Genomic DNA, 10115 nt, shown 5'->3' with positions numbered 1-10115 from the left:
CATGGAGGGGAAGGTGTCCCCGCGGCGCTCTTATACCAGCCGCCCGGCCGCCCTGCGCTGCCGCTGGTGACTCACGGCGCCGCGCCGGGCCTCGGTTGGCTCGCCAGCGCCGCCCACCCCCGCTTCCTCCTCCGCGGCACCTGCGGCCGCCGCGGCGCGCCCGCACACCGGCGCGGCTCGGCTCGGCTCGGTTCGGTTCGGCGCGGCTCGGCGCGGCACGGCACGGTGAGTGGCGCTGCGGCGGGGGGCGACGCGGTGCGGTGCGGTGCTGCGCTGCGGGAAGAACCCCCCCCCCCACACACACACGCTCCCCCCTCCCGGCCTTCTTTCCGCGGGGCGGGGGTGGTGCGACCCCGCTGCCAGCTTCTGCACCCGAGGCGGCGGTGCGGGGCCGCCCTGGCCGGAGGGAGCTTCGGCGGCGGAGGGGGGCGCGGGCTGGGGGGCGGCGGCGGCGGCGGCTTTGTTTCGCCTGCTTCCCCCAAACGCCGATGCCGCCGTCCGCGCTCCGCAGCGGGGAGGGGACGTTGCGGGGCCCCCCGTCCTGGGCGGCACAGCCAGGCGTGCCGAAATCCGCGCTGCGGGATGGTTTTCTCCAAAGGAGCGTTTCTTCCATTTGGTGCCCCCCGGGCGCATGCTTGCGTGCCCGTGGGTTTTTTTCCTCCCTCCGTAGCCGAACTTGACTTAAATCGAATCAGGCGCGGCTCTTGAGGAAGAAGATCGCTACTTCTGCATTCTCTGATCAGGGATCGTAGTTAATTAGTAATTGCAGAAAATGATATGTCAAAGTCGTATAATTACAAGCTTAACCTTTTATTTTAAGGAGGAGAATTGGTAGTTTTATTCCACATTTGTAGTGTTTCAAACATGCAATTATGTCGTGGTGAAACAAAGAGAAGAAGCATTGGTAAAATGCAAATTTGGTTTTGTTCATGGCACACTCAGAATTTGCAGTTGAGGTTTAGTGATCCTCTCCTCTTTTTCATTTGTGTTCGCAGACTTGCTATTTTATGGTAATATTGTGTGCTGTACCGTTAATATTGTAGTGGAGACATAAACCTCAGCAAACTGCTCCATCCAAAAATGGTGAAAAGCTGGTTGCTGTTTCTTTCCTTGGAAATGAACTCTTCAACTATTAGCCTAATATTTTAAGTCTTTTTCAGTAATGCAGGTGATTCCTCCGATGAAGCAAGTGTCTTTGAGTCTCCCTGTTTCCTAAATGTCGTAACATATTTCTTTATACATTATTTGCAGAGTGAAGCCCTTTTTGAATTGCATCCAGTTTCATGACTCCACTAAAGACAAATCATACCACTGCATGAATAACTTCGGAGTGGATTGTCTTTTGCAGTTCACATAACGAACGAGCGTCCGGGTCATCCAAATGGGCAAATAGTTGATGTATCTGAGACTTGTTAAAGACGTCAAGATTTGATTTCGTGTAACTGAAATACATCTGGGAATGATATTTCTGATATGTGTGTAAATGTGAAGAGAGTGGTGCCTAGTGTTTGCCTCTCTATAGCCCCTCTACCTCATGGCCTCAGGGGCAGCAAGAGAAAGACTCTACTTTCCCAGCCTGCCTGGTATGTGGCATTAGATGCTACAGCATTGTTCTTGCAAACATATGGTGCTTCAAGCCAGAAAAAATCTATTGTGTACAAGGGGGTTGACTGGGGTCCTCAGGAAGATGGCTTAGTGTAAGTGGTATGCTGAAAACATCGTTCTTGCAGATCTTCAGCATGACGTATTGCCTTCAGTCGGGTACTCACTGTTGCATGGTCTGCTGTGCTTTGGGCTGAACAGCATTTTCACAAATACCCTGTTATCATTGCAGAAATATTTCATAAGCCATATGCTGAGTGCAGCAATACAGAAGACAACTCCAGTCATGCAGAAATACAGGGCTGGACATAACATAATGTATGCTTGTAGTTGATGGTCTTCCTTGTTTGTCTATGGAAGATACAGTTTTACTGGGGGGAGGAAAAACAGTCTTTGTCCCCTGCATTATTGCTGCTCCATGAGCACCTGCGCCTGGCTTTGTGATTGGAAAGCAACTTTCTATCTTGGATGTACCTAGCTCTTTGCACATCTGAGGGTTTGGACTCCAAAGCAGAACTTGCTGTAAAAAGTGTTAGCGTTTCAACTAAGTTAAAATGCAGGATAAGTAAGTGCATGAGTCTGATCATCTGCAGGCTCTGGTGGAATCTCCAGTAAAGGATCTCAGACAGAAAGCCTGCCAGCCCCTCTTGGAGATCTGTGAGATCCATGGGAGCCAGGAGCCACGAGCCACGTGCACTGAGGTTTGTGCCTTTGCGGTAGCCATAGTCTTGCAAAGGCTTGCTTCATGTGGCAATGGGAAGGTAAGGTGTATGGGGGGATCTGCAGTATGTGTAATGAATTGTAGTGTCACTTCGTTCATACACACAAGGATAGAAGCCAGAATGGATCTCTACAGGAGAACTGGAATAAAATTGTGGGTTTCTGTGGAAAATGTGCACTTAGAAGAATAGCAGTCCTGCTATGCTAGTGATAACGTAGGAGCAAAGTACCCAAGAGGGTCTAAGGTTTAGAGAAGGTGCTGGATTTTGTAGGGAATGTGAGCTGGCTTTTGTCAAACTGCAAGTCCTTTCATCATCAGTCTGGGAAATGCATTAACATTTGCTTTGTTTCCATGTGTGACCCTCAGTCTCCTTTGGTTTTTGCCATGTCTGTTTGAGTTGAACTTCTTCAGCTGTTAGGGAAGTCAGGAAGCTGCAGACAGAAGGTGGATGAGAAAGTAGGCAACCTCAGGGAGTGCAGAGAGTGAGTGTGAGGGGAAAGCTGGCATTGCCATCTCAGTTAAGCAAGTTCCCGTAGTCAAGAACAATCCCAGAGGGTGCTCTGCTCCTGTATTGCTCTCAGAACCAGTCTGTTATTATTTGCATTAATATGTATTTGTAGCAATGTTATTAAATATGCACTATAAACACACATGATGTGCAGGGCTAGTGTTTCCAAAACCACTTAGGCATTATGAAGGAGTAGTTTGTAACCAGCCAGGCTGGCTGAGAAGAGCATTCCTAAACTGTGTTTCTAGCAGTGACTTCTGCTGTTTGTACTGAGCAAATGCTCGGATTCGGTGAGGTTTCACTGGATATGAAGGTTTGTTGCGGATTTCTCATTTGTGATAATAGGACATGCTGTCTTCATCGGGATATTCTACAGAACAATCTGTGTGCATGCAAAGAACTGTAAAATGTCAAGTGGTATATGGTATTAAATATTATGCATAATAATTTTATTACTGCTAATTGTTTTTAGAGAAGTCTCCGAGTCTCCATCCTGTTTTCTGACTCATAACTGGTGAATACTCTTGAACGTCTAGTGATGTTCCCTTGAAAAAAGCAGGAAAAGATTGCCAAGAAGCTAAGTGAACCAGTTAGGCATTACCTTCGCCTTAAAAAAGGACCCAAGTAACAGCATCGTATTACCTTTCTTTTGGGGAATGGTGGTGGATATTGGGGTCCCAGAGACTTTCCAACATCAGTTCACCTGATAATGCATTTGGACTTACAGTAGGTTTGGATCCTTTGCGATAATTAACTTATCCTGTTGATTATAGAGTGTAAAGTCAACTTACAAGAGAAAATAAAGAACAGAAAGGACCTTCTGGAGTACATGTAATATGAATTCAGTGTGGTTTGTGTTCCTTTCTCTTTTTGCCTTAAAGACCCTATAGCCTCCATTTCTAAATGTGTTCCTGAAGCACTGGGATTACTAATTCACCTTCAGGTCTTTTAATCATTGGGACTTTGGTCTCCAGCTTCTCTGGTGAAGGACGTGAAGTGAGGATCTTTCTGCAGTATGCAATCTAATCTAATAAAGAAAAGGAAAACCTCAAGGGTAGAAAAAGCAGCAGCTACCTATCATGGGATAGCATCCTGCCTTAGGATCACTTGCAGAAATATTTTCTTCATTGTGTGCTACCATCAAAGACATTAACTGCACATAAGATCATTGCATGACTGAACTGACAGTAATCAAAGGAGGTGTATTCATGGCTGTATTTTGGAAGTGCAGAGCCAGGATCTGTATTACTGACTTCAGAGGAGGTGTACAGAGCATGAGGGAGACAGAATGCATCCTTTGGGAATAATTTAAAATAGGTATGTGCATGAATCCTTTTGATCCATAAGATTTTGTGGCTGTATCTAAGAGACAAATTGGCCTTTTTTTCCGCCCCCCCCCCCCTTTTTTTTTTGCAGGGCTTCTCTGCAAACTATATGAATGTTTATACTGTTAAAAGTGCTACTCATGTCCATGTTCTGTGTTTTGTCTGCAGTTTTAGGGAAAAAAAGGAGAAAAAACAAACAAACAACTTTGCACTAATAAAGCACCTTTCTTGTGTTGTTCTCAGGATACCTAGCAAACAGTAAATTAAGACTCACAAAAAAGTCCCCCTTACCCTTCCGATCATCATCATGTGAGTTGTAAAAATGAGGCAGAGAGAACTCTTGTCTCACCGGTGATTTTAATATGAATTTTTACGATTTTTTTTATCACTAGTGGTACAAGAAAAATGGATAGTTTATCTCTGAAGGAGGTTAGAAAATACTTGTCTCTTTTGGATGTGTTCTTCACAATGGAAAAAATATTGGGTACAGTTCTTGACCTGCCAACATCAATTGGCATTTGCCACTGGTTTCTGTGAAGACAGGATTTCCTTCTCTGTGCTACATATTAGTCAATTTTCTTTCTATAGTCACTTACTAATGGGTTTCCCCTGTTTGTGAGGACCTAGCATGCGTGATATGAACATGAAAGCATTTTATTTAGGGTTGGAAGTTTAGGGTTTATTTAGTATTGGAAGACTTCACAATAGTTAAAGTCATGTTAGGATCAGAACCTGGAAGTATTTAATTTGTTTTCAAAATGCAAATCGTGTTCCACTGGTGGTACTGTGCTGTGCATGCACTGCATAAACTTGCAAATGAGAGAGTTGTAAGTCATGCATTGGAACCAGAACTTCCACTATGCTTTTTTTTTTTCAAGAAATATGTGATAAAATTTTAGTTGTGGTGGAAAAAGAGCTTGCATTTCTGTCAGATGTGGGACAGAATGTGGCTTAAAAAATACAGTCTTGCCCATTTTGCAACTTTGTGGCTACTTCCACTTTTTTATGTTTATCTTTAGAAAAGACATATTCTTTAGAGTATCATATCCTCATGTGACATCAATTCTATATGTTTAGTAATAAACCAAATATAAATCCATCTTGCTGATACCTCAAGATTTACTTTCAGTATACATAGACTGAATTATATTCTAATGAGTTTTTCCTGTGAGACATGTATCTGTTAATATAAACTTTTATTAAAATTCTTCCAGAAGTACATGTTTGTGAAGTTTTCTAGTGCAAAAAGGGGAACTTGAAGTTTGTTTGCTTTTTTTTTTTTAATGTACACTCATGATTAACAGTGTATATATTCACCTTTGTGGAAGTACACATGCATTTTGGGAAATCTGACATTTGTGTTCCAAAATCTCTGTATATTAAGTGGAGGAGGATATTAGTATTTATGTTCTTCTTTGCAAAGGATGAAAAATGGTGGTGTGTGTTAAAATTAAGGAATATGATTAATTAAATGGGTTAAAACTTCAGATTGTGGTGTTGTGCCTGTAGAGCATAGGAAATAAGATGGGGAACAAAAAGAAATGTTAGTGGAAACTTGGAGTGGGCCATAATGTTCTCGCACGCTAGCAGAGAAGTTTTTAATCAGATATTGAAATGATGAGGGTGTCACTGCAGATGTGTGCAAAGAAATACTACTTTCCCTTCACATGAACATGTGAGCAGATGATCTGGAACATTTTGGGAATGTTCAGATCTGGAAGATAATATGGAAACAGAATACAGTGTATTAGCCTGAATATAGAATTTCTGAATATGTTCTTGATTTGCAAAAAAGGTAACAAACGTGGCAGAAGAGTGTACCTCTGTAGAAGGGTAAGCAGCAGAGAACTATGCTGGGGGAGTTTTCCCTGTTCTGGGCAGAGAGGCTGTGGCACTTGGTGGTCAGAAAGAGAATAAACTAAGGACATGGCGAGACAGCTGCCCTGGGCTTTTTGGTTATGTGGTGTAACAGTGGGTTGTGTTTTCCATGTCCCATAGCTGCTGCAAAAATGATCTGTTGTCACACTCTGCATTACCTACTCATATTTTAAATGCAACTTTCATTTTTCATCCCTAACAGTGTTGTAAACTCTTGCCATTTTCATTAACTAGCCCTTCCTCTTCCCCATATGTTTGAGTTTCACAGTCTTTTTGTGGATACTGTCGTTTGAGAGGAAGTAGAACATTCAACAGGCAAATGGTCAAACTCTTCTCTGGTGCAGGTGGTGTTTTGCAAGAAATGGTACACAGATTTACAAACTGAGGAAATGCAGTATAACAGCATCTCCTTTAAATCTTAAATTACATTGAAATTGATCAGTACTGATATCTTTGCATTTATATGCAAGATAATATTGTTCTGCATGCTGAAATATTGTTAGATTTTGCTTACAAGGAAATTGCTTCTGTGAAATGAAATGACAGTTTCTGTGTCTATTTCAAGAATATAATATAAATGTGTCTTGTCTATAGCAATACGTAGACTCTAACTTCTGTTCTGCTGATTGAAAATCAGCTTTCTTAGGCCTGGGCTGTCTTAGAACATACCTGGGTAGGATAGGTATAAATACGTTTTATTCTTGCAAGGTCAATTATTTCCTTGTTACAACTGTTTTCAAAAGGAAAAGTATCTTTTTATAATAATGAACAGAAGACTGGAAGGGAAGGCTGAGTCTAGTCTAGTCTTATGCTGTGGAAAGCTAAGTCATAAGTAAACCATAAATTGATGACACATCATGTTGCAACCCTTTAGAGAGTTGTTTATTTGTGGAGGATTTCCTGATATTTTTTTTTTTCCTTTTTCTTTTTGCAGTGACATTTACTGTAAAACTTAACAAGAGTAGCTGATGTCTTGTTCCTGGGATATGTAGTTATCTTCTATCTTCCACACAGAATTTATTGCTGTTCATTTTGTTTCTGTTCCTTCTGAGACTGATGTTGACTTTCAGTGATGGTGCCTGACATTCTTCCCTGTCCTCTCTCAGCCCCCTTTTTTCCAAGCTAAACTAGCCAAACTCTTTTGGGCACTTCAGTGGTGATAGACCATCCCTCTAACCATCGTGCTTGGGATCATCAGCCCCTCTCCCGGCTTGAATCCACCTTTCCTGGGCTTGACTGAACAGAAAGGTAGGTGATGCTCTAGGGTGCAAAGAGCTCCACAGGAGTGTAGTGTTCGCTACATATCAAGGTGCCACGCTTAGATCACTGGTCGGCCCGGACCAGGGAAAGAGACAGATAACACACACAGTGTGAGCGCCAACTTCCGCCTTTTATTGCGCAGTTAATTCCTTTTATACTAACAAGGGGAGGTGGGGTTACAGGTACATCACAAGGCTGCGACTAACCCTCTAACTTTCCGTGACATCGTGAGATCTTCCGAACGCCGAACCCTACACAGGAGGCCTCATCCCAGCCTCCTATGCTGACATTAAGCTGACATTAATACTTGCCTTGCTAGAAATACCTTGTCTGACACCCTGTGTGCCCTTTTTCCAGCTGCATCAGATGGTGTTCTGGTTGCTGTTTAAGTATCCACCTACCCTAAGTATTTAACTTGAGGTGCAAGATCACCTGTGTGATCAAAGGGGACAGATGGGCATTTAGGCAATTTCTATTATTTAGTTCAATATGTCAGTTGTCTAGTAAGTGTGCTATCCAACTTCATGGTTTTAATTCTGTTAAACCCTTCCTAATTTCTGTAGCTAGATTGTTGGTGATGATATTAAATAAGATTGGTCCCACAGCTGATCACAGGTGAACTCTCTTAGTAACCTACTTTATCCCAATGTTTTCTTTTCAGCACTACTCCTCATGTTCCCTTTAGGGTATCTGTTACCCATCTGGCAACTCTTGTACAAATTGCCAGCATTTGCTGCTTAACTAATAGTTTCCTGTGCTGGACTCAGTCAGATGCTCGACTGAGTCCCATGTGGACTTGGTCTAGATAGTTTGTCGAAAAATTCAGATGACTTAAGGAAAGAAGGACTCAAATTACCTGGGCACAATCTAATTCTGGTAAATCCATGTTGTGTTTTCTCCCATTTTCCAAGCACATTGAAGTTTATGGTGTTTTCTCTTCCGTATTTGTCCTAAAACTTTGTATATTATTGAAGTCAGACGAGAGGTCTGATCTGGCTGAGCTGTTTGAGAAACTCCTCCCCTTCCTTAAATACAAGTAATGCTCATTCTGTTCTCCTATAGCATATGTCCTAGGATAGAGACTGTCTACTCCACTGCAAGATCTTTGGAGTTTCACCTCTATTTCATTTTGATAATTCTTTTTCTGTGTCCTTTTTTCCTTTAACCATCCTACCGTTGACTGTATAGTCATTGTTTCTGCTGAAAAGTGAATCAATTAATTTAGTTATAGAGTTATACTTACAGGATCTTTAGTCTTAGTATCATATGCAATACACTTTCTTTTTTCTTTATTAATACATTTGATGAGCATTTAAAGAAATTTCAAACTCTTAAACTCTCTAGTTCTCTGAATTTTTAAAAATTTGATCTTTTACAATAGAGAACTTAACTCTGTGTATTTAAGTGAGTCAGCCCATGGTCATTCAGATCAGATCTTACCAGATCTGGTGTGGAAAACAATGGAAAACAAACTTAAAACTCAACCGCAGCAGTATGGGTTCATTGGCTACTTGGTGAGGATACACACCACTCATGTCTGAAAGTAGGCAGAACTGACAGTTATCAGTAGTATTTGTTCTCTGTGTATGGGAAGTCAAGTCTTCTCTAATAATACAATGTCCTGACACGTCTTTCTCCCTTGTAACACCATAGAGTTGTGCCTGTCTGTCGCCATATCTAGTGGCCCACAGCAGACTCTGTCTCTATAACAATAGAGCCCTCCTTTTCTAGACTGCTTTTGATCTCTTTTTTTTTCCCTGAAGTCTATCACATCATTAATATGCAACACTACTACACTGTCATAACCATTATTTCATTTTACCTGAATGCTTTAAAATACAGGCAAGTACCCTTTCAAAGCTGTGTTTTTCTCATGATTGCTATTCTATCATGTCTGTGTTATTCCTTGGAGATCCATTTTGTCATGATCTCTGTAGTTAGCATTGGTCATTTCAGCATCAATACAGCATAGCATCTGCTGACACAAGAAGATAAATCTTATTTGCATATAATGAGTGCTTCCTTAGGCTTTTCAACTGCAGCTACCTTGTCTGTTTTTTCTTAAGAATATTGCTGTGAAGATACTGAAGAGCAGCTCAGGAGATACAGGTTCAATTCATGGCTTGGCTTTGTTGAAATTTTTTCAAATGTTCTTGTGCAGCTCAGTTTTTCTATGTCTCTTTGCCCAGTAAAATGGAGATAAAAATGTTTCCCAGTGTGAGAAGGCATTTCCAGGGGGTATACTTATTAATGATTAGCAAGTGCTCAAGTAATTTAGGGATAAATACTGTGGAAATAGAGACAGTCTATGGCCTGCAGTACATCCTCAAGTGACTGGATGGTTGAATCTTCAGTTAATAGATTGTCAGACTTCTTTAAAAATGAAAATTTAGGAAAAATTTAAAATCAGCCAATAATTTTGTACAATTAACTCTATCCATGCCTTTCCTAATACTTCTTATTATTGAAGCTTTTGGCCTTTTTTCAGGCCAAATGTTCTCCATTATTTGAATTTTAAATTTATATTGATTTATGTAAAAGGGAATCACTGTCACCTGGAGTAAAGGTTTTGTTAATAGTTTCTATTATAAGATCCTGTTTTCAGACTGATGTTCTCATTATTATTTATTAATTTAACAAGGACTGCTTGCTCTTGTGTTTCTTAGTGCATGGTTGAAGAAAATGGCAATATTTTGGACACGCTGAGACTATTCAGAGCTTTGCTCCTACACTTCCAAGTTTAAGATGTGTGGTTTGCCATTTGAAAATGAGGTTGCCTGTGCCTTTTGAGTCTGTCTTTCACTGTCACATAAAACACACC

The 10115-nt window shown here is 41.4% G+C and overlaps 1 long non-coding RNA gene across 4 annotated transcripts in view; it reads left to right on the top strand.

The window, feature by feature from the left end:
- The first annotated feature begins 83 nt into the window (after window positions 1-83).
- LOC142027374 (uncharacterized) overlaps window positions 84-10115 on the top strand; it is a 97384-nt gene continuing 87352 nt past the window's right edge. For all 4 annotated transcript variants that reach the window (XR_012649112.1, XR_012649113.1, XR_012649111.1 and 1 more), the window contains exons 1-2: window positions 84-225; window positions 1252-4148. This is a non-coding gene — a long non-coding RNA (uncharacterized LOC142027374). The remainder of the gene's footprint in view (window positions 226-1251; window positions 4149-10115) is intronic.

The sequence above is a fragment of the Buteo buteo genome, chromosome Z (assembly GCF_964188355.1).
Source record: "Buteo buteo chromosome Z, bButBut1.hap1.1, whole genome shotgun sequence".
NCBI classification, from domain to species: Eukaryota; Metazoa; Chordata; class Aves; order Accipitriformes; family Accipitridae; genus Buteo; species Buteo buteo.
The sequence above is the reverse complement of the archived record's forward strand: the minus strand, read 5'-3'. Positions and strand labels throughout refer to the sequence as shown.